This window comes from Ranitomeya imitator, chromosome 8 (genome assembly GCF_032444005.1).
Source record: "Ranitomeya imitator isolate aRanImi1 chromosome 8, aRanImi1.pri, whole genome shotgun sequence".
Taxonomy (NCBI): Eukaryota; Metazoa; Chordata; class Amphibia; order Anura; family Dendrobatidae; genus Ranitomeya; species Ranitomeya imitator.
Window position 1 is genome coordinate 175892092 of NC_091289.1, and position 24633 is coordinate 175916724.

At 44.0% G+C, this 24633-nt stretch overlaps 1 protein-coding gene across 2 annotated transcripts in view; it reads left to right on the plus strand.

The window, feature by feature from the left end:
* The window catches only part of AGBL4 (AGBL carboxypeptidase 4), a 1562854-nt gene that overhangs the window by 1395909 nt on the left and 142312 nt on the right, over window positions 1-24633 (plus strand). The window lies entirely within an intron of this gene.

Genomic DNA, 24633 nt, shown 5'->3' on the forward strand with positions numbered 1-24633 from the left:
GAGAGGATAGATCTGCGGGTACCTCAGTAGTAGCAACCTGAACGCACTCTCGGTGACACCTACCCCCACATGATTCACCCCATCCCAGAATTCTGCCTGAGGACCACTCGATGTGAGGAGAGTGGTACCGTAGCCAAGGTATCCCCAACAGGACCTCATCAATACCCTCAGGAATGACGAGCAGAGAAATAATCTCCTGATGGGATGGCGACAGGGACAGAGTAACAGGGATGGTCTGATGTGTTATCTGTGCGGGGAGTGTCGACCCATTCACCACTCGTACCGTTACTGGTTGGGATAGCATAACCAGGGGTATTGCGTGACGTTGGGCGAAGGCAGAAGACATAAAATTGCCCTCCGCCCCAGAATCCACGCAGAGGTCTACCGAGTGGGAGGATGAGCCAAAGGTAATTGTCCCCTTAAAGGACAATTTGGAGGCAAACGTCGCAGTGTCTAGTGCACCTCCACCTACTACCACTAGACGCTGACGTTTCCTCGACCGCTGATGACATCTGGTGGCAAGATGTCCTGACTGTTGGCAAACCTGGCAACCCTGGAGTGCACGAGCAGTCTGGGACTTAGATCCCGCTCGTGACACCACCTTAGATTCCTGGAACTCAGGAGCCTGAACTGGAGATTCCAAAGGTTTGGCGAAGGTGGGAGCCAGCCGAAACCTCTGCCTACACTGGGCTCGCTCTAACCTCCGCTCGTGAAAACGGAGGTCAATGCGAGTAGATACTGCTATTAACTCCTCCAGTGTGGCGGGAATCTCCCTAGTGGCCAGAGCGTCCTTAACGTGGTCAGCCAGCCCCCTCCAAAATATAGGGATAAGGGCTTTATCCGACCACTCCAGCTCAGATGCCAGAGTGCGGAAATGGACGGCAAAAAGGCTGACCAAGGACGAGCCCTGAGTCAGTGCCAACAGTTGGAGCGCCGTGTCATGGGTGACACGAGGTCCTAGAAAGACCTGTTTCAGAGTGCTCAGGAATAACGGAGCACTCTGCACCACATGATCGCCACGCTCCCACAGCGGCGTAGCCCACTGCAACGCCCTGTCCGACAATAAGGAAATTATAAAGCCCACCTTAGCCCGCTCTGTAGGGAAACGAGAGGCCAGAAGCTCGAGATGTATTGAGCACTGACTCACGAAACCCCTACAGGACTTACTGTCACCAGAAAATTTCTCTGGTAGCGGGAGGCGAGATAGCGTCGGTACAGGAGCGGCAGTGGACAAGGTAGCTGCAGCCACACTTGCAGCCTGAACAGCGACAGCAGTAACATCCACAGCTGAGGTTGAACGCTCAAAAGCCGCCAACCTTCCCTCCAGCTGCTGGATGTACCGCTGTAAACGCTGATCGTCCGCCATTTTACTAGCCAGACCCTGGCGCTAGTATTCTGTTAGGACTGGCGGAACGCACCAAGACAGATGATAAAGGTGCGTTCGCAGTCCGGGGTCCACCGTGCAGGTGAGAACCTGCTGCTAGCAATTAGCAGACAATATGGCGGTACACTAAAGTATACACGCGTGGGTTAAACCTCACCCAGCGTGAAGAAAGCGATCCTGTTAATTCACAGGACCGCAGTACCGCACTAGTGCGCGAGCAAGTGGTCAGCGGACTTAACCCCAGAAGGGATTGGAGCCCGATTAGACCCTTGCTGGCGTAACACCGCAACTGGGTGTGTAGAGAACCTTAAGCAATCTATGTGCACAAGAGTGCGAGCGATGCCGCACTAACGGACGCCACTAACCACCCAGACTCGGGTATGGAAAGCGCAAGGCAGGCGCACGGCGCCGTACTGGCAGGCACAGCTACAGGACGCTGTGATGTGTGTTAGTGCTGTAGGCTAAGTCGGGCGCTAGGTAGCAGCCATACACCTTCCGCGAACAGACATTCAATAGGGTAGGGGTTTCCAAGGACGACTTGCACTCACAACATACACACATAAGCAATTGTAAGACAATACTAGCGCATGGCCGTGCGGTCATGCGCAGTTAATATAGCAGCAGCACAGGAAGTGGCCACAGCACTTTTGCCCTTCTAGGACCTGCCAAGAGGACCAATGGAATGTGCTGCAGAGCCTGAGCACATGACCCTCGATCTCCAACGGGAGACCTTACGCTGGGCATGCTCAGTACATGCAGACAAGGACTTAGTCCCAGAGAAGTCCGCTCGCTGCTGACCAGCACTGACTTTAAAAGCAGAGACTGGAGAAGCAGCACTAACTCTCAGAACAGAGTGAGAATGAGCAAGACGCTGGGACCGACGTCCTTGCTGAGCAGGCTCCACTGTGGCTGGACAAGAATGGGAGACCGCAGCGGAAGTGGCTCGAGATTCCCCCTGTGCAGAAGCGGGAACTCGACCCCTAACATTATTATTTTATTTCTTTTTATACTATTTCTTGCCCTTGGCTCACTTTTTTTTTTTAAATTTGAGCAGAACCCTTTGGTGTAAAAAGAAGAGAAAATTTCCCAACCAATTAGATTCCTGGTTTGGCCACCAAGGTCAATAAGGGTTTGATTTTCTTCCATTTCTTCTTGACCTTTTTGCTACCCAATGGTAAAAAGGATGGACCCATCAGGCATAGGCCACCCCTCTCCGTGGATTGCAGAGCATTTGCATCAGCTGACCCTATGGTACCGTACTTATTTTTTTCACCTTTAAACAATACCACAAACAGTAGAACTATACATAATCATGCACAAAAACAAAAAAAAACATCAAATTTAGTAAAAAATTGAAAAAATTTAAATTTATTTTCAAATTGGATAACTAATTTGGATAACTTAGGATTTGTTTATTTCTTACGGAAAGCCTGTCAAGACAAAATGATGTTATGGGCTATGTAGATGAACATATAGAGAAGGTTTTCCAGAGAAGAAGCATGACAGTAGTTCCAAAATTTATAGGATGGAAAAAAAAAACTATGCAAATGTTTTAGGCAGGTGCGTAAAAAATGTTGTAAAGTGAGTAAGCTTTCAAAAAATAGAAGTGTTGATAGTTTATTCTTTATCGATTAATAACATTAAAAGTGATTGAACAAAGAAGAAATGAAATTCCCATCAATATTTGATGTGACCGCCTAGAAGCAGGTCGACCGGGAGGTGAGAGGTTGCTCCAAACATCTTGGAGAACTGACCACTTCTGTTGCTTGAGCAAATCCTTCTGTCTCTACTTTAAGAGTAGATCCCAGACAGACTGGATGATGTGATATCAGGGCTCTATGGGGGCCAGATCATCACTTCCAGGACTTCTTGTTCTTCTTTAGTCTGAAAATATGTCTTAATGGCATTGGCTGGATGTTTGGGGTGGTTTTTCTACTGCAGAATAAATTTGGAGGTAACCAGATGCCTCCCTGATGGTATTACATGATGGATAAGCATCTGCCTGTATTTCTCAGCATTGAGGACACTATTATTTCTGATTAAATACCCAGCTCCATTTGTTGAAATGCAGCCCCAACCTTGCAGGAGCCTCCACCATGCTTCACTGTTCCTGCTTCTGGTTGTACATTATATTGTAACCAATGCCATTAAAGAGTATATGTCATTATGATCAACCATCCTAAGTTGTCTACATGGACATGTAGGTCAAAGAAAGTTGAATCAAATGATACATGATATTTTGAATCTGACAAATGGTTCCCGAGAAATCAATGTTATGCCAAAAAGCTGAAAAGATCTCTGTGCCAGATTAAGCAGCAAGCTCTGAAGAGCCTCATGGGAATAGAGCGGTGGTCGATCATGCGTACCTCCGCTACATGCATTCTTAATGGGATAGTAGAGGCAGCACTTGGCTGGTCTTCGGCCATTCCATAAAAATGAATGGAGCGTCAGTGGTTAGGATCGTTCTCCGCTCTATTCAAATGGGGCTCTTCAGAAACCCAGATCTCAGGGTTGTTGGGTGATGATTGGTCCAAGTAGTCGGAAAGTCGGAATTCTCAAGGTACTCGGATAACACCTGAGCATGCTTGGATGACACCTTGTACAAGCACGTTTGCTCATCACTAATTCTATTCTTCTAAAACCAGAGACTTGATGTTTTCTAGACTAAATGCTTCTTTCCTTTCCTGTTATAATAATGTGCTTTATATGAGTGACCAAAGAGAGAGGGGAAAGGGAAGTGACAATCATTATGGTCCCATTTCTGGCTCAGACAGAAAGTTGTCAAGTAACAATCCGGCAGTCTTTGAATATCTTATGACTGATTATGAATATACTAGTTTACAAATGTCTAATGATTGGGATAACCCAAGGGTTTATTCTGACCCCATTGGACCCCATTGTAAAGTCATTAATATCCTCAACTATTACAAGTCATATGGGACAGAGGAATCTATTGGGATCGGGATCAAGGGGACGGAACTAGAGTGTCTTCTGCACCCCCTACAGTAACGTTCCTGAAGATAGTAGACCTTTGTCATCAGACCATCACCTTGTCGCTCTTTGTGCAGAGTATGTTGTGGCTATAATTGGTTTGGGTGGAATGACAATTTTCTGTAAATAATACAGAAAACATGTATCAATATGTAGATAAAGCGCTGCTATATAATCTACGGGAGCAGCTCGTTCTGGCACTGCTATCTTCTAGCATTCGCTTCAATCACTAAGCATCGTCCTGTGTGCTGTGCATTAATTAACTAGGACACTTGACCACGGGCTATTCCAGGCGGCTTTGTCCTTCTACAGCCAAGCCGGTGACAGCTAATTATTTTTCATCTATACAAATTCTCCGAGCCTGTGGCTCGCAACTTGCTTGTTGGCCTTGCAAGACTGTTATTGGGATTTCTATCCAGCATACGAGATAGGGAAAGTTGTCAAAGAAATTGCAAATTGAAACAAAATTTGATACATCATATTGCAACGATTTTGAATGTCCATTTATCTATTCTAAATAGAAAACGTTAATACTTGAATATCTTCAAACTTGGTCCTTAAAAGAGTAACCAACATTTTAGTATTTTTTTTTATTTCTTAAATTAATAATACGCATGAAAATAAGAAACTTTTTAATATTTCTTATTAATGAAATTTGCTTTTTTCTCTTCCTGGACTCATCATTCATTCTCAAATTTCTCAATTCATGGTTAAAATCTGTCTTCAGTGAAGACAGATTTTCCCATTACTGAGAGAGGAGATGATAGTTGGTGTTCATAAAGTTGTATGAAGATTTGAACTTGCAGCAGAATGTCTGTGTGTTCCTCTAGCTCCTCCCTAGAATGTCTGTGTGTTCCGCTAGCTCCTCCCTAGAATATCTGTGTGTTCCTCTAGCTCCTCCCTAGAATGTCTGTGTGTTCCTCTAGCTCCTCCCTAGAATGTCTGTGTTCCTCTAGCTCCTCCCTAGAATGTCTGTGTTCCTCTAGCTCCTCCCTAGAATGTCTGTGTGTTCCTCTAGCTCCTCCCTAGAATGTCTGTGTGTTCCCCTAGCTCCTCCCTAGAATGTCTGTGTGTTCCTCTAGCTCCTCCCTAGAATGTCTGTGTGTTCCTCTAGCTTCTCCCTAGAATGTCTGTGTGTTCCTCTAGCTCCTCCCTAGAATGTCTGTGTTCCTCCAGCTCCTCCCTAGAATGTCTGTGTGTTCCTCTAGCTCCTCCTTGGAATGTTTGTGTGTTCCTGTAGCTCCTCCTTGGAATATCTGTGTGTTTCTCTAGCTCCTCCCTAGAATGTCTGTGTGTTCCTCTAGCTCCTCCCTAGAATGTCTGTGTTCCTCCAGCTCCTCCCTAGAATGTCTGTGTGTACCTGTAGCTCCTCCTTGGAATGTTTGTGTGTTCCTGTAACTCCTCCTTGGAATATCTGTGTGTTTCTCTAGCTCCTCCCTAGAATGTTTGTGTGTTCCTCTAGCTCCTTCCTAGAATGTCTGTGTGTTCCTCTAACTCCTCCCTTGAATGTCTGTGTCTACCTCTAGCTCCTCCCTAGAATGTCTGTGTCTACCTCTAGCTCCTCCCTAGAATGTCTGTGTGTTCCTCTAGCTCCTCCTTGGAATATCTGTGTGTTTCTCTAGCTCCTCTCTAGAATGTTTGTGTGTTCCTCTAGCTCCTTCCTAGAATGTCTGTGTGTTCCTCTAACTCCTCCCTCGAATGTCTGTGTCTGCCTCTAGCTCCTCCTTAGAATGTCTGTATTTGCCTTTAGCTCCTCCCTAGAATGTATGTCTGTGTTCACCTCTAGCCCCTCCCTCCTCCATAGAATTTTATAAGCACCAATTGTCATCTCCTATCTCAATAATGGGGAAATGTGTCTTTACTGAATACAAATTTTACCCATGAATTTTGAATGAAACATCAATCCCGGAGAAGAAAGGAGTTTCTTAATTTTATGTGCGCTTTTGATTTATAAAAGAAAATTGAAAACGACGTATACTGTTTAAATTTTCAGTTTGGAATAAAAGAAACAAAGGATTTAAGATCTAGTGTGAGTGAATATGGAGGACACATGATGCATAATTTATCAAGTATCCTCAAAGTTAATTTTCATTCCAGTGCTGGCTTTGTAGCTCATCAAGTATTACATAACATGTAATAGGCAGAGTAGACAGTCGTCTAGGGCACCATTAAAGGGGGGAACAATTTATCCTTTTTTTGTTAGTTAACATTCTGCCTTTAAATTTTTAAAGGCAGAAATAAGAATCATAGAATTTTATTTAGAGGGGTGCATAAGGGGACAGTTAAATTACTGATGATCCATCCCAAAGACCACGACCACTTGGGCACAAAGGGGTATGTACTGTCGCTCGTTCAGATCCATGCGGAAATAACTTACAGAGCGTGACTGCTGTACACTGAAGTCTAGGAATAGTAGAACCAATTAATAGTTTTTTCCCTAAAATAGACATTGTGTCCTTCAACTTTTACCCATGAATAGAACATAAAACTGTCAGTACGCCTCCCAGCAACATTCCCGTGTCATCACCTGACTTCTGACACCTAAAGATTTCCAAGTCAAAAGTGCTTTGTTCTCAGGGGTCTTGTTAGTGATCTTAGGTCCAAAAACCTCCACTGATAATGTCTCACCAAACATAGATGTTTATTAAGATGTTAGCAGGGGAACCTTCCCATAAAGGCAACTCGTTATATGTAACCCCTCCCTTCCCTTTGAGTTCAAATATACCGTCCCTGCAACATAAAAAGTGGTTACTAAATATACCTAACAGCCTGATAAAATGGCTGGAATAAGAGAGAAAACCTTAGGTGCCACAATTATAGCAACCACGGCATGTAAGGAGTTAGAGTCAGATTCTACCTCTGTCACCACATCCAGTGGTACTTGAGATGTATGTAGGCCTTTAAGTGACAGGGTCAATAGGGCCCCATGTTGTTTTGATTTTTTTTCTTCTCTCCTAAGAGCACAAAATCTTGTTATTTTCTCCACAAGATGTAGTTTTTGTCATCACTATTTTGGGGTCCATGCAACTTTCTGATATCTTCTTATTCCATGTTTTGGGTGGGGAATCAAAGTGAAAAAAACAGCAATTCTGACATTTTGATTTTTGTTTTAGTTTTCGCTAAATGAAACAAATATTGTAATATTTTATTAGTTCATCCAGTGTTAATATATATATACAGTATATATATATATATATATATATATATATATATATATATATATATATACACTGGAATATATATTATATATATATACAGTACAGACCAAAAGTTTGGACACACCCTATCATTTAAAGATTTTTCTGTATTTTCATGACTATGAAAATTGTACATTCACACTGAAGGCGTCGGAACTATGAATTAACACATGTGGAATTATATACTTAACAAAAAAGTGTGAAACAACTGAAATTATGTCTTATATTCTATGTTCTTCGAAGATGTTCTTTTGCTTTGATGACTGCTTTGCACATTATTGGCATTCTCTTGATGAGCTTGAAGAGGTAGTCACCGGGAATGGTTTTTACTTCACAGGTGTGCCCTGTCAGGTTTAATAAGTGGGATTTCTTGCCTTATAAATGGGGTTGGGACCATCAGTTGTGTTGTGCAGAAGTCTGGTGGATACACAGCTGATAGTCCTGCTGAATAGACTGTTAGCTGCTTTTTTCTTGCCATAATACAAATTCTAAGTAAAGAAAAACGAGTGGCCATCATTACTTTAAGAAATGAAGGTCAGTCAGTCCAAAAAATTGGGAAAATTTTGAAAGTGTCCCCAAGTGCAGTGGCAAAAACCATCAAGCGCTACAAAGAAACTGGCTCACATGAGGACCGCCCCAGGAAAGGAAGACCAAGAGTCACCTCTGCTTCTGAGGATAAGTTTATCTAAGTCACCAGCCTCAGAAATCGCAGGTTAACAGCAGCTCAGATTAGAGACCAGGTCAATGCCACACGGAGTTCTAGCAGCAGACACATCTCTACAACAACTGTTAAGAGGAGACTTTGTGTAGCAGGCCTTCATGGTAAAATAGCTGCTAGGAAACCACTGCTAAGGACAGGCAACAAGCAGAAGATACTTGTTTGGGCTAAAGAACACAAGGAATGGACATTAGACCAGTGGAAATCTGTGCTTTGGTCTGATGATTCCAAATTTGAGATTTTTGGTTCCAACCACCGTGTCTTTGTGCGACGCAGAAAAGGTGAACGGATGGACCCTACATGCCTGGTTCCCACCATGAAGCATGGAGGAGGTGTGATGGTGTGGGGGGGCTTTGCTGGTGACACTGTTGGGGATTTATTCAAAACTGAGGGCATACTGAACCAGCATGGCTACCACAGCATCTTGCAGCGGCATGCTATTCCATCTGGTTTGTGTTTAGTTGGACCATCATTTATTTTTCAACAGGACAATGACCCCAAACACACCTCCAGGCTGTGTAAAGGCTGTTTGACCAAGAAGGAGAGTGATGGGGTGCTACGCCAGATGACCTGGCCTCCACAGACACCAGATCTGAACCCAATCGAGATGGTTTGGGGTGAGCTGGACCGCAGAGTGAAGGCAAAATGGCCAAAAAGTGCTAAGCATCTCTGGGAACTCCTTCAAGATTGTTGGAAGACCATTCCCGGTGAGTACCTCTTGAAGCTCATCAAGAGAATGCCAAGAGTGTGAAAAGCAGTCATCAAAGCAAAAGGTGGCTTCTTTGAAGAACCTAGAATATAAGACATATTTTCAGTTGTTTCACACTTTTTTTGTTAAGTATAAAATTCCACATGTGTTAATTCATAGTTTTGATGCCTTCAGTGTGAATTTACAATTTTCATAGTCATGAAAATACAGAAAAATCTTTAAATGAGAAGATGTGTCTAAACTTTTGGTCTGTACTGTATATATATATATTTTTGTTATATTTTATTTATGTTGCAAGTAAAGGGGGTTATTTATTTTATTTATGCATTTATATATTTTGGGGTTTTTTTTTTTTCATTGTTTCATATATTTTTTTCATTGGTTTCACTAAAGGAATCAAACCTGGCCCCTAGGTGCCTGTACAATACACAGAAAAACTGTATTATTGCAGTGTATTGCAAAATCCCCCATCTCCTATGAAGTCCAGGCTTTATAGGTGTGCAAGCAAGACAGACAAGGGAGTCTTCAGTCGACTCCCGATTCCCATGTCAGTGGACAATGGGCCGATAGGCATCGGGACACTTCTACCCATTCCAACTTCTTAAATGCTGATGTCACGAATGACAGTGGCATCTAAGGGGTTTAATAGGGTTTGCTTTAGTTAGACAAGGGGGCATGCTGTATAATACAGCTGGTACTTGTACTGTATTGAGCAAGCTCAGCTATGGAGCCTGCAATATGACTATGGGGTTAGTAATGGATGAGTGTCTTATAGACTCCTCTCCATTTCTAACCCCTGGGCTTGATGTCACCGGACAATAGAAAGGTGACATCAACCCCACAAATGTTACCCCACTTGCTCCTGCCACAAGACAAGTGGAAAGAGCGAGGCTAAGCGCCAGATTTGGCGTATCTTATGGATGCACCATTTCTGGGACTGAGGAATAATGTTGGTAGCCGGGGGGGCAATACCCTTTGGCCCAGACTCTTTCCCAGGCTATTAGTATCATCCTACAGCTGTCTGTTTATCCTTTGCTGGTTTGAATAACCTCGGCTGGTTATGAAAATTGTGCTGAAGCCGTCACCTTTTTTTTAATTAAGTCTTTAATTTACACAGGAGTTACACAGCTGCTGCTGAGTACAACTCACATCATTGTCTCCTGGTTGTGCTGATCTTGGCGCAACCAGGAGACAATGTTGAGAGCTGCCTCCAGCAGTCGGCGCCTGGGATTAACGGGAACTGTACCGCTTCTTCCCAGAAGCTGGTACGTATCACACGGCCATACGGAAGGCACATGGACGTAGCACACGGACACACGAATGTCATATGGATGTCACATACGACATACAGATGGCACATGGGTACCGACCACGGATCTCACCAGTGCTGGTTATTCCTGTACAGGAACCACCAGGACGTGTGAAGGAGGCCTGATCTGTATGGGGGCTTTTATATCATTCAATAAATCTGCTTTGTATTGTTTTGGAAAGGTCTAGGAATTATTGCTTATACAGAGCACTATGTATGATAGCCTTCAGGGTTATTGTTGCATTCTTCTATATTCACTCATAGTGGACAGATTTTTAGTGTCAGGTAATCACTCATTAATGTCTTCATTATCGGAAAGTTTACCCAGAGCCTCGGACTTATTCTGTCACTGGTATTGTCACCAATGATGAAGAGACATTTATTGAAAATGGAAAAGAGCAGAAGAGATCTATGGGGAATGGTACCAGCTACCAAACATTGCAGATGTTAGGCGATACACCATCTGTTTCAGCACCTGGATAGTCGGGAGCAGGAAAGGACATTGCGCATTCAGGAGTAATGCCGAGTTTGATGCCTTTTTTCATATTAACCCATTCTCTCTATGCAGAATGTCTTGTTTGCATGGTTAATTACTGCGAGAAACTGCAAGACGTCCATGGCGCTCTACTTAGCTCCATCAGTCACATAGACTTTGAATTGGCAGCACTGCACATGCTCAACCTCACATTCAAACGTATGACCTCCAGAGTTCATTGCATATGGGTTCCATAGGCATAATCACGTCAAAGAGAAAAGTGGTGACCAGATGAATGAGAGGAGCCCGCTGTGATTATGCTGGGATGAGGACACTTTTGAGCAATCTAATGGTCTTGCCATGACCTAATACCTTGTCATGACGTTATTATACCCTATCTTCAAAGATGTTATAAAGGCACAGATGATTGGCCTCGAGGAGACCAAAACATCCAACACCGCGGAGACACCATCACGTGTTTCTCAACGCAGTGATTCCAGAACACTGCCCCATCCCTTATGGGAAATATGCAGATGCATGTAAAGAAGCTGCGGAGACACCATCACGTGTTTCTCGACGCAAGCAGTGAATAGCCAGGCCTTTCCCCGGGAAGGAACAACCACGGAAAGGGCAGCATCCTATGAAGGAAAGCCACCTATGTCAAGCATGGTATCCATCCACAGACAGCTGTTTTGGGGTTTTTGCCCCTCATCAGTGTGGAGTAGGAATCTGGCTATTAGGAGCAGTGCCTAGTAAAAAGGCTATAAAGGCACAGATGATTGGCCTCGAGGAGACCAAAACATCCAACACCGCGGAGACACCATCACGTGTTTCTCAACGCAGTGATTCCAGAACACTGCCCCCATCCCTTATGGGAAATATGCAGATGCATGTAAAGAAGCTGCGGAGACACTATCACGTGTTTCTCGACGCAAGCAGTGAATAGCCAGGCCTTTCCCCGGGAAGGAACAACCACGGGAAGGGCAGCATCCTATGAAGGAAAGCCACCTATGCCAAGCATGGTATCCATCCACAGACAGCTGTTTCGGGGTTTTTGCCCCTCATCAGTGTGGAGTAGGAATCTGGCTATTAGGAGCAGTGCCTAGTAAAAAGGCTATAAAGGCACAGATGATTGGCCTCGAGGAGACCAAAACATCCAACACCGCGGAGACACCATCACGTGTTTCTCAACGCAGTGATTCCAGAACACTGCCCCATCCCTTATGGGAAATATGCAGATGCATGTAAAGAAGCTGCGGAGACACCATCACGTGTTTCTCGACACAAGCAGTGAATAGCCAGGCCTTTCCCCAGGAAGGAACAACCACGGGAAGGGCAGCATCCTATGAAGGAAAGCCACCTATGCCAAGCAGGGTATCCATCCACAGACAGCTGTTTCGGGGTTTTTGCCCCTCATCAGTGTGGAGTAGGAATCTGGCTATTAGGAGCAGTGCCTAGTAAAAAGGCTATAAAGGCACAGATGATTGGCCTCGAGGAGACCAAAACATCCAGCACCGCGGAGACACCATCACGTGTTTCTCAACACAGTGATTCCAGAACACTGCCCCCATCCCTTATGGGAAATATGCAGATGCATGTAAAGAAGCTGCGGAGACACCATCACGTGTTTCTCGACGCAAGCAGTGAATAGCCAGGCCTTTCCCTGGGAAGGAACAACCACGGGAAGGGCAGCATCCTATGAAGGAAAGCCACCTATGCCAAGCATGGTATCCATCCACAGACAGCTGTTTCGGGGTTTTTGCCCCTCATCAGTGTGGAGTAGGAATCTGGCTATTAGAGCAGTGCCTAGTAAAAAGGCTATAAAGGCACAGATGATTGGCCTCGAGGAGACCAAAACATCCAACACCGCGGAGACACCATCACGTGTTTCTCAACGCAGTGATTCCAGAACACTGCCCCCATCCCTTATGGGAAATATGCAGATGCATGTAAAGAAGCTGCGGAGACACCATCACGTGTTTCTCGACGCAAGCAGTGAATAGCCAGGCCTTTCCCCGGGAAGGAACAACCACGGAAAGGGCAGCATCCTATGAAGGAAAGCCACCTATGTCAAGCATGGTATCCATCCACAGACAGCTGTTTTGGGGTTTTTGCCCCTCATCAGTGTGGAGTAGGAATCTGGCTATTAGGAGCAGTGCCTAGTAAAAAGGCTATAAAGGCACAGATGATTGGCCTCGAGGAGACCAAAACATCCAACACCGCGGAGACACCATCACGTGTTTCTCAACGCAGTGATTCCAGAACACTGCCCCCATCCCTTATGGGAAATATGCAGATGCATGTAAAGAAGCTGCGGAGACACTATCACGTGTTTCTCGACGCAAGCAGTGAATAGCCAGGCCTTTCCCCGGGAAGGAACAACCACGGGAAGGGCAGCATCCTATGAAGGAAAGCCACCTATGCCAAGCATGGTATCCATCCACAGACAGCTGTTTCGGGGTTTTTGCCCCTCATCAGTGTGGAGTAGGAATCTGGCTATTAGGAGCAGTGCCTAGTAAAAAGGCTATAAAGGCACAGATGATTGGCCTCGAGGAGACCAAAACATCCAACACCGCGGAGACACCATCACGTGTTTCTCAACGCAGTGATTCCAGAACACTGCCCCATCCCTTATGGGAAATATGCAGATGCATGTAAAGAAGCTGCGGAGACACCATCACGTGTTTCTCGACACAAGCAGTGAATAGCCAGGCCTTTCCCCGGGAAGGAACAACCACGGGAAGGGCAGCATCCTATGAAGGAAAGCCACCTATGCCAAGCAGGGTATCCATCCACAGACAGCTGTTTCGGGGTTTTTGCCCCTCATCAGTGTGGAGTAGGAATCTGGCTATTAGGAGCAGTGCCTAGTAAAAAGGCTATAAAGGCACAGATGATTGGCCTCGAGGAGACCAAAACATCCAACACCGCGGAGACACCATCACGTGTTTCTCAACGCAGTGATTCCAGAACACTGCCCCCATCCCTTATGGGAAATATGCAGATGCATGTAAAGAAGCTGCGGAGACACCATCACGTGTTTCTCAACGCAAGCAGTGAATAGCCAGGCCTTTCCCCGGGAAGGAACAACCACGGGAAGGGCAGCATCCTATGAAGGAAAGCCACCTATGCCAAGCATGGTATCCATCCACAGACAGCTGTTTCGGGGTTTTTGCCCCTCATCAGTGTGGAGTAGGAATCTGGCTATTAGAGCAGTGCCTAGTAAAAAGGCTATAAAGGCACAGATGATTGGCCTCGAGGAGACCAAAACATCCAACACCGCGGAGACACCATCACGTGTTTCTCAACGCAGTGATTCCAGAACACTGCCCCCATCCCTTATGGGAAATATGCAGATGCATGTAAAGAAGCTGCGGAGACACCATCACGTGTTTCTCGACGCAAGCAGTGAATAGCCAGGTTTTTCCCCGGGAAGGAACAACCACGGGAAGGGCAGCATCCTATGAAGGAAAGCCACCTATGCCAAGCATGGTATCCATCCACAGACAGCTGTTTCCCTCATCAGTGTGGAGTAGGAATCTGGCTATTAGGAGCAGTGCCTAGTAAAAAGGCTATAAAGGCACAGATGATTGGCCTCGAGGAAACCAAAACATCCAACACCGCGGAGACACCATCACGTGTTTCTCAACCCAGTGATTCCAGAACACTGCCCCCATCCCTTATGGGAAATATGCAGATGCATGTAAAGAAGCTGCGGAGACACCATCACGTGTTTCTCGACGCAAGCAGTGAATAGCCAGGCCTTTCCCCGGGAAGGAACAACCATGGGAAGGGCAGCATCCTATGAAGGAAAGCCACCTATGCCAAGCATGGTATCCATCCACAGACAGCTGTTTCGGGATTTTTGCCCCTCATCAGTGTGGAGTAGGAATCTGGTTATTAGGAGCAGTGCCTAGTAAAAAGGCTATAAAGGCACAGATGATGTACATACTATGAAGAAATATTCTCTATTTAATTGTGGGAATTGGAGAGTGGAACACCTCAGCTCAGGTTGTCTCAAAGCCCAAAGTGAACACCTAAGTTGATAAAGTCCACTGTCCTAGCTTCCTATCTAAATAGCCAAAGAAGTGTAATTTGCAAGTCGGCACCCATGGCACATACTCTGTTAGCGCACGGCCATGTCCATGATCCTGGGGTTTCAATATAATTTTTGCAAATAAAAATAAAATGACTGCCCAACAAGGGAAGAAATGGGATAAAGGAGATAATCTTTGTATTTTACTATTTTAGTAACGCAAGGGTGCACATTGCAAACTATAGAGGACCAAATGACTCCAAGGCAAATTGAATTATTCTTTATCTTCACAAGAAAAAAATTCTGATTAGACAAAATCTGTTTTTTGTTTTTGCTATGTGAATCGCAAATTTTGCTAAAAGTCTGCCATTTTTCTGGATTCCCAAGGGCAAGAAAAGTGTTTAAAAAATGAAAATGAATGCATTGCTTGTGCTTTGTTTTTTCAGTCCAGTCTTAAATCACAAAAGTCCGGTCTTCTTCATACCACAAGTCCATTGGGTCTTCGACACCTCAGATCCCCAATAGGTCTTGCTTTGTCAGATTGTAACAGCATGCTGTCCCTTGAGGTCTAGATTCAGTAGGTCTTACACTACGTCATGATGACGTCAAAAAGTTGGTGATAGAGTTGCCAAAGATCCCAACAGGACCTGTAATGTGGAGAAGACCGAAGGCTTGTGAAGGAAGACCAACACTAGAAAGACCAAATGTGAGTTACCATAGTCAAAGTTAGAGCTGGGGAGAGATGACTTTTTGATTTTTATAATTTTTTCCCCCCTATGCTTATTATACCTTGGGATGTAGAGAAACTCTAGAGCACAATAAGACGTTTTCAATTCACATTGATTAAATTTGATGTGAATGAAATTTACTGGTCAAATTCGAGCGAATCCACCAAATTCCAATTTCGACAGATTCGCTCATCCATATGTGAACCTGTACCAGCAAGGAAGATATTGACAATTGCCAGGTACGACCAGGACACATTTGAGATGGATGGCGAGAAACTGTAAGTTGTAAAGGACTTCAAGGTACTTTGATCAACGATTGGCTCGGAAACTGGTGAATCACTGAAGAGCACGGTGCGTGCGCTGGGGAGATTCATAGAGTCACTGCAGACTTATCGATTTGTACTTGACGACCCCTTCAAATAATAACTAGCAAGGAGGTCTCTTTCCTATATGTAAACTCCTGTACAGGGGTGGACATATCATTGGTGGAACCTATTGTCATGGGGCTACCACGACAGAGAGGTTCCAGAGAACCGCAGCGCTCTGGGCTTCATTCACACACGATGAACAGAAGCTCTTCTCCTGAATTCTGACCTGGCTGTCTTGTGCCAGCAGGGCAGGAGTTAAACCTTGTTGCTAAAGTTGCTGAGGGATAGGACTCTCAGCTGAATTGGTTTTCGCATTCTCCTCTCCTATATAGACTCAACCTAGATTACAACTGTTGTCAGTGATCAGTTCTGCTGCCTGGCTTGGAGGTTGAAGGAGTGGTATTAGGAGCTTGGAGGTTTATTTACAGAGATTGGTGTCTGCTGTTTTGGTTGCATGTTAAACCTGTTTTCCTTCCTTGTTTTGTCCTTCTCTTCCCTTCTCTGTGTTTCCTCTGTGGTTGTGTGAGCATTTGGTGAGTTTGAGACTTTTAGTTACCTTGTCTGTATACCCTGTTTATTGTTGTATTTATACACTGGTGCAGTCCTCCTCCCTGGGGGGGAGAGGGGGCCACTGATAGGGCCTGCACAGGAGACAGGGATACGCTGGTGGCTCAGGCCTCCTAACCATCATAGGTACCCCTGAGATAAGGGAAAGCCAGGGCCCCTTATAGTGGCAGGGACAGGTGCGGGTCCCAGTACGCCGTCCTGCCCCTTATCGCCGTTATCGGCGTGACACCTATGGTCCAAGATGTCAAGGGGACACATTTCTACCTCCAAACTAGCCAGGTGGAATTGGGCATTATGATGAGTTATTGGATTGCAAAGGGCCCATATACTGATCTTGCACAGGGACCATCTTCTGCTGGTGTCCGTCACTGTGCCCGTATGTCCCCTATATAAAGAAATGCTGCCTGCCAGCTTTCATGTCACCATTTCATTCAGCCAGACTTTCTGTAGTTTTGATTTTTCTTACTCATTTTTTTTCACCCAATGCAGTATTACTTTTTAGAAATGTGCGGATGTTTTCACCTGCTCCGCATGATTTAGCACCTTTGCTTGAATATTTCAGTGCAGAACGCCATTTTTCTTCCTCTGGAGCTCACATATCTCCCTTGGTCTGTAATTTCTGCCATCTGCTTCGTGTTCTCTTGGCTTTAGCCTCTGCCAGTTGCATAACCGTTAACTTCTCAGCTTCAACAGACTCAAGGACAAAGAGAAGTTTATCCGTGAGCCACCAGCGCCTGAGCTATGAGGTGCATTTGTCTGCTTTCTGCTAAACTGTAAAGCTTCTGATGAATCCTATAAAACAAGATAAATGACAGGCCGTATGAGACATTGATTGCATCAGTTTTAACCCTTCTCTCCGCGAGCTTCCTATCCATGTAACCGGTTTGGATAAAATGTGCAATATTGATTTTTTTTAAAAAAATTTTTTACATCTTATTTTCAACAGGTTATAAAAAAGAAAAAAAATATTTCTGCATCCTCGGTGTCCTTAGTTTACATTTTAAAACGCGCTCGTAGTTTATGATGTGTTGTGAATTCTGTGGCAGAGTTCACTCCTGTGGTCACAAGTGGTACATCGGCTGATTCTCTCTGGGAGCTTCCGTTTGTGGAGGAAAGTGGTACTGCAGCTTCTGAGTTTCCTCCCTCAGGTGATCTGGTGAGGTCGTTAGCTGCTTCTCTACTTAACTCCACCTGATGCTTTGATCCATGCTTCCTGTCAATGTTCCAGTGTTGGACTTGTGTTTCTCTGGATCATTCCTGTGGCCTGCTGCTCTGCGTAGCTAAGTGCTTCTTTGCTATTTGTTGCTATTTTTTCTGTCCAGCTTGTCTATTTGTTTTGCTGGAAGCTCTGGGACGCAAAGGGTGTACCTCCGTGCCGTTAGTTCGGTACGGAGGGTCCTTTTGCCCCCTTTGCGTGGTTTTCTTTAGGGTTTTGTGTAGACCGCAAAGTTATCTTTCCTATCCTCGTTCTGTCTAGAATATCGGGCCTCACTTTGCTGAATCTATTTCATCCCTACGTTTGTCTTTTCATCTTACTCACAGTCATTATATGTGGGGGGCTGCCTTTTCCTTTGGGGTATTTCTCTGAGGCAAGGTAGGCTTATTTTTCTATCTTCAGGCTAGTTAGTTTCTCAGGCTGTGCCGAGTTGCATAGGGAGCCTTAGGCGCAATCCACAGCTGCCTCTAGTTGTGTTTGGAGAGGATCAGGAATTGCGGTCTACATAGTTTCCACGTCTCAGAGCTCGTTCTATTATTTTGGGTTATTGTCAGATCACTGTATGTGCTCTGATCGCTATGTACATTGTGTTACTGAATTGCCTAGCATAACAATGATGTAAGAACAAATTATTTTCTGTAGGTTTACGATAGAAGAGTAAAACAATAGTTTACTGCGATGACCTGTAAAACGTAAAGAGCTATGCCACCCAAACACATACAATGCCAATATTGAAGGGGGAAGTGTAAGAAATGACAGCTAAGGCTAAAATAGAGAAAGCGGACTTGGTTATAGCTGGCTATTGAGAAAACGGGGGTAAGAACGTGGCCCAAGAGTCCGAAAAAGAGCATGAAGCTGGAAGCAAAATACCAGTCCTTCTGTCCTGCCTTGGCATAACCTGGCAACATAATAAAGCCCCATTGGATCCCTACTACCTTCCATCCGTGCAACGACCCATATTCCTTTGATAGTTTGTGCCTTGATTGCTCATAGCCTAGGGCAATTTTTCAATTTTTGGAACCTTTTGTAAAGAATTAAGAGCCCTACGATGAGTCATGGATTTTATAGGGAGAAATACAATTTTTTTCTTCATATGATATATGTTCCATCAGATACTGTAACTGTATTATGCAGATTTCTCTCCTGATGAAAGCATTGATTCTAGGAGAGAATATGTCTATAATATGGTGCCATACAGAAAATAATGGTATACGTCACTCCATAAGCGAGTTGGTGCTCGAGTAGGGTTCCAATCCATAAATAATAATGATCTTTATTTTTATATAGCGCTAACATATTCCGCAGCGCTTTACAGACATTATCATTGCTGTCCCCATTGGGGCTCACAATCTAAACTCCCTATCAGTATGTCTTTGGAATGTGAGAGCAAACCGGAGAACCCAGAGGAAACCCACGCAAACACGGAGAGAACATACAAACTCTTTGCAGATGTTGTCCTTGGTGGGATTCAAACCCAGGAACCCAGCGCTGCAAAGCTGCAATGCTAACCACTAAGCCACCGTGCTGCCCCTGCATAAATATAATTTATCCTTAAAAAAAAACCTCGACTCTCAGGGCTATATGGTGAAGTGGATAAATCAATTATTTATGCAATTGAAAAATGATTTAGAATAATTAATGTTTCGACCTTGTATCTGGACCTTCATCAGAACGGTGCTGATAGCTGTGGGGAAGGAGAGTGGTGATATGGACGTCTCATTATGGTAAATGTGTCATGCCACCATCAATGGCCGTCGTATTTACCATAAGGTTGGATCCATATCACCGCTCTCTATCCTCACACCAATCCGCAGTATTCTGATGAAGGTCGGGATTTGGGGCCAAAACGTTCATTGTTCTGCACAATTTTGAATTGCATAAATAATTTCTCCACTTCACCGCATACCCCTGAGTGCCAAGTTTTTTTTCGTACAAATGGTGCCATACAGAGGCAGCAAAAAAATCATATCCGCACATCTCTACTTGCATGAGCGAATATGTTCGAAAAACTATCGCCAATCAAAAATTCATCACACAATATGGCACATTTGGATTCGGCAACCGTTTTCCGAATAAGTTCACTCATCTCTAGTATTGAGCGATGCTGGACAAGTCTAGTCAGTAGTATGCAAATCACATACTTAGAGTTACATGACCATCTGCTCCTGGCGCCAGAGAATCCTCACAGCGCGCAGTGCTCACGAGTTGAGGATTCACAAGTCTGCAGACACATAGAGTAACTGCAGACTTGTAGCCTAAGGTCAGACAACCCTTTAAGTAGATTGATTCCAATACAATTTTCCTAGTCTAAGGTTCAATCAGTGCTGGATTTCTTGAGTCTATTCCATCCCCTATAAAAAAGGAAGACAAGGAAACACCAGCAACCCATGATAGTCAAGTACTGAGTAAAACCTGGATGTCACTCAGAAAATAATTATTATACTCAAGAGATTCAATAAATTCTCCAAAATCACACACGTGCCTTATTGTCTTGTGGTTCAATGCCGAACTTGAGTTTCGCCAGATTGCTTTGTCTGAGGCATTTCTTCTGCCCCTCAATACATCTAGTTTATATGACCATCAGAGTAAAAAAATACTAAATGCTATGTTTTGTTGACTCTTTTGCAAGCACCGGCATATTTATTCCCCTAAGAATTAATCTAAGCCTTGAAAGAAATACCTTACTTATCTTTATTAACAGCAATTTTTATGCCTTCTACCAGTATTTTTATTTTTCCCGATATGGATCCTTTAACCATGATCTAACTGTAGAAATTATGGATAATATAAATGGTTCTAGACTTTGGTGCCATAGAGTCCCACAGATTCTTCTACCAGTGATGGTTGTAGATCCTTGTAGACCAGGGGCTTAAAATCATGTTGTTGCCCAAAGTAGCTGCTATGCCCGCTACCCTCGTATTTACTTCCTTGTCTTCAAAACTCTGAATAAGGAAAGTAAAAGGAGAGAAAGATTTGGAGCTGCGTTTTTTAGGTCCTGTGCGAAATATCATCTCAGTCTAAATCCCCTAATAGTGTGTACACCGAACAGTGATTGCTTGGACATGGCCACAAATGAGGCAGCATATTGCTTTTGTCATAGAGATCCCCGGTACAGATGTCTGAAATGATAAACTTAAAAGTTTGCTTTAAAGAAAAGTTCACTTGGATAGAACATTATGAAGTCTTTAACTTCCTCTCTTTTCTTATAAAAAGCTCTCAGACAGCCTCAAATATGTGCCTAAGGACAACGACTGAAAAGCAGTTTCCGAGATAGCTTTTCTCCTGAATAAATGAATGGAAAGATTTTATGCTGATAATAAAGATAAGTAATGTATTTCTTTCTGGAGCAGTGCCTGCAGATACAAAGACATATGGGATTTAGAAGTGATAAGGAATCGAACCCTTAGGGTCATTCGGTTGTCAGGACTGAAGATATCTCCTGCCATAAAGCTCACAAAATACCTACTCTTCAAGCATTGATGAGCTTCACATAGTGCGATTCTCCGAAGGGACTCAAGGTGCTCTCTTAAAGACAAAGAGTCCAGGTATGGCATGACGGTAGAAAAGGCACGGACCGAACATCCAAATAGTATACATTAATCTAAAGCGGCTAAGCAAAATGTACAAAACTGAACATGAAGTTCTTAGTTAACATTTTGATCAAAATGTATAAGCCCATTGCCAAGTCACGGCAAAGCTGAGGGGTGGACACATCCTTGGTCAACCTGTTCGGCCACACAAAGTAGGTGGAATTATGCATTATGCATTATAATGAGTAGGGATGATGGGCAGACCCATGGATGTTCGAGTCTGTCGGGTTCGGATGAACTTTAGAAAAAAACAAACTCCATTCAAGTCAATGGAGAGCCCGAATAACCAGTGGTTCCCACACAGTCCTCTGTGTGACAGCATGGGAAGCAACGACTCTGACCAGCGGTAACCTTACTGAAGTCACCGCCAGTGACAGCCACTGCGGGTTACAACTCTGTCACACAGAGAACATATTGTGAACCAGTTTCTGTGACCGGCGGTGACAAGGTGACTGCCATCAGGCGCCAGCTGATGACTGCTACTGTCATCACTGTAAGCCTGGTCTCGCTGATAGCAGTGAGAGCAGGAGATGCTGATGAGAGTAGTCATCAGCCAGCGCCTGTGCATAGCAGTAGCTTTACTGCTATCCACGGGCACCAGAGACCAAGAAGATGAATGTGGATTACTTTGTGAGATCATTTAATTAATAAATTGGTGAACAAGGGCAAGTGTGGGGGGAGATTTTATTAAAATAAAGTTTTTTTTCTGTGTTTCTGTGTTCATTCATTTTCACTACTGGGTTAGTAATTAAGGAGTCTGACTGACACCTCTCCATTACTAACCCCAAAAACAATTACCCCGTTTGCCACCGCACCAAGACAGTTGGGAAGAGCTGAAGCTAAGTGCCAGAACTGGCGCATTAAACATGATGTGCCACTTCTGGAGTAGTTGCAAGCTGATATTTCTAGATTGGGAATGGCCCAACATCCATGGGCATTCCCAGGCTATTAATATCGTCCTGTAGCTGTCTGCTTTCCCTTAGCTGGTTATTAAAAATAGGTGAGACCCGGTGCCATTTTTTTCATTTACACTGTTACAACAGGATTTGTAGTGTGAGCAACACGAAAGAAGAGTTTGTCATCCTTACAGCAGATGAAGGATTAACTGCAGGCCTGAGCCAGGCAGTAAATGCATATAGTATAGAAAAAAACAGTAGTGTGCTTGAAAATATAATTTGCCAACTGAGATAAATAGATGTTGAGGCAAACATATAACAACGCTTACCAAATGCTCAGACAAATATGAGTGCGCCTTAAAAGACCCTGGATGATATCACAGCATTTCACATGGGTCACTTTAAAAAAGGGAAGAGGCCACAGAAGACGGGAGTAGGGCCCATCTGTGTAGTAGACACAGGTAAGTTACAGACACTAGTCATGAGAAATATGACAAGAAGCAGACACTCGAAAGGAGAGATCAAATTCCAAGCTTGTCACCAATGGATCAAGATAACAGACAGTCTACAACACAACTAGCAATAACAAAAACAGAATTTTAACAGGTAGGAGACAAAATGAGTAATCTATATTAGGAGAGAACCAGGGACCATGCTTTCCCTTTTCTCTGGGCTTTGTGTTTCCTTTTTTGTACCATCTTATGGTACTTATTTGATTTAATTATTTTACTTACATATAAATCATCATCATATAAAACAGTGCTTTACTGACACATGATAACTTGCTAAGGCATTATGAATAAATCATGCAAGATATATCAGTGTTATCACGGCATCCTAGGTCTAGGTCTGATTCCTGACCATGTGATGCGTTTTACCTTTTTACATTCTATGTCTGTGTTGAAGTTTTTTTTTATTGGTAATTCAATAAAGTATTTGTCTCTTGAAAAAGGTTTTCACTTTCTCCTTAGCACCAGATAAGTGCTGCTGAGGATGACTCTTACTGGGGGTATTGATCAGTGTGGAGTAATGAATAGTTCCCGGTAAGGTTTTGTCTATGAGGACTCACCATCACGTGTCATCTGATGGCTCTAGGCCACAGCGGCAATTCGTTTAAAGCCACTGGATGATATAATTACGTGATATTAGATCTCTTTGATAGGTCACTGAAACCTAGATGTAACACCGGACAATGAACATCAAAGGAGGGACAGAGAGTAAAGGTTTCTTAATGCGAGTGGATAATCTACCTGTTCGCTACAAGCACCAATTGGCGATATAGCATTTTGAACCGCGCTCCTTAACTCACATTTGCATTCTCCACTTTAGTACTAATCATTTGTTCCCCTTGTTTTTCTCTTTTTGGGGGAAGCACATTCCTGTTTGCTGGAATGCTGACGAACATTTATGATTATTACATGTGCTTGGCTACATGAGTGATGAGTGATTTATCATTCAATCACCCAACATTTTTACACTGAGCAATGATCGGGGACGCACATGAGTATGAACGGTAGGTTAGACAATCATTGGGCGGGAAGTTCTAGCATCAGAAAAGACTGGGCGAGTCTATAGTTTGTCACTTTTTAAGTTCTTCATAAGAAAGGAAATAGAAGGGTACAGATATGTTCCTGGTGCTGCGATGGAGGAGATGTGAGATCTTAGTGCTTGCCTGCCCCTGACCTGATAAATAGGAGCCAAGTGCGTGCATAGAAGAATTACATCAGACACAAAGTCAGAGGTATGTTCCTCTCTGCCAGAGCTGGCACAAAAACTGATTTTTTTATTAGTACAGACAACGGATCATGTAACAGGCAAAAAGAGGGCATCGCACAACTTCTGAGCAACTATCATGTCAGTCTGTAATTGGTCCATGTAAGGTCCGTTCCATATATAGTCTTCAGTGTTATCTACTTCACATTCCATGGATTCCTTCCAGGGCGTTGTTCCAGGATGCAGACGCCATCTTGCCACACCACATCTGAACTAGTTTAATAAGTAAGGTTAATAATTGATTTCATTAGCCATTCTCGCCTTCACATCTAGCTTATTCACAATATAAGAATAGGAGAACATCTCCAACTCCTGCCCATGAGGGTGGGGAGTCGACGGTCGGTGCAGCAGCTGATCGGGTTAGCCATTCATCATACACCCCCTCCAAGAGTATGCTTATTTAGTACGCAGTGCAGCTACAGCCCGGTGAGGGTGTAAAGCTGACGGTCGGTGCAGCAGCTTATCACAAGAATTGTCCATTTTGTGCCTATAGCAGTGTTGTGCCTGTCCAGGTGAGCAATACTTACTTGGACTTTGTCCTATGCGGTTGCTGAATCAAACAGGGAGCAATTTTCTCTCTTCTTTAAGGCTAGGTTCACATTGCGTTAGTGGGTATCCGCTAACGGAATCCATTACATAGTGCCACTAACGCAATGTTACGGATCCGTTAGCGCACCCA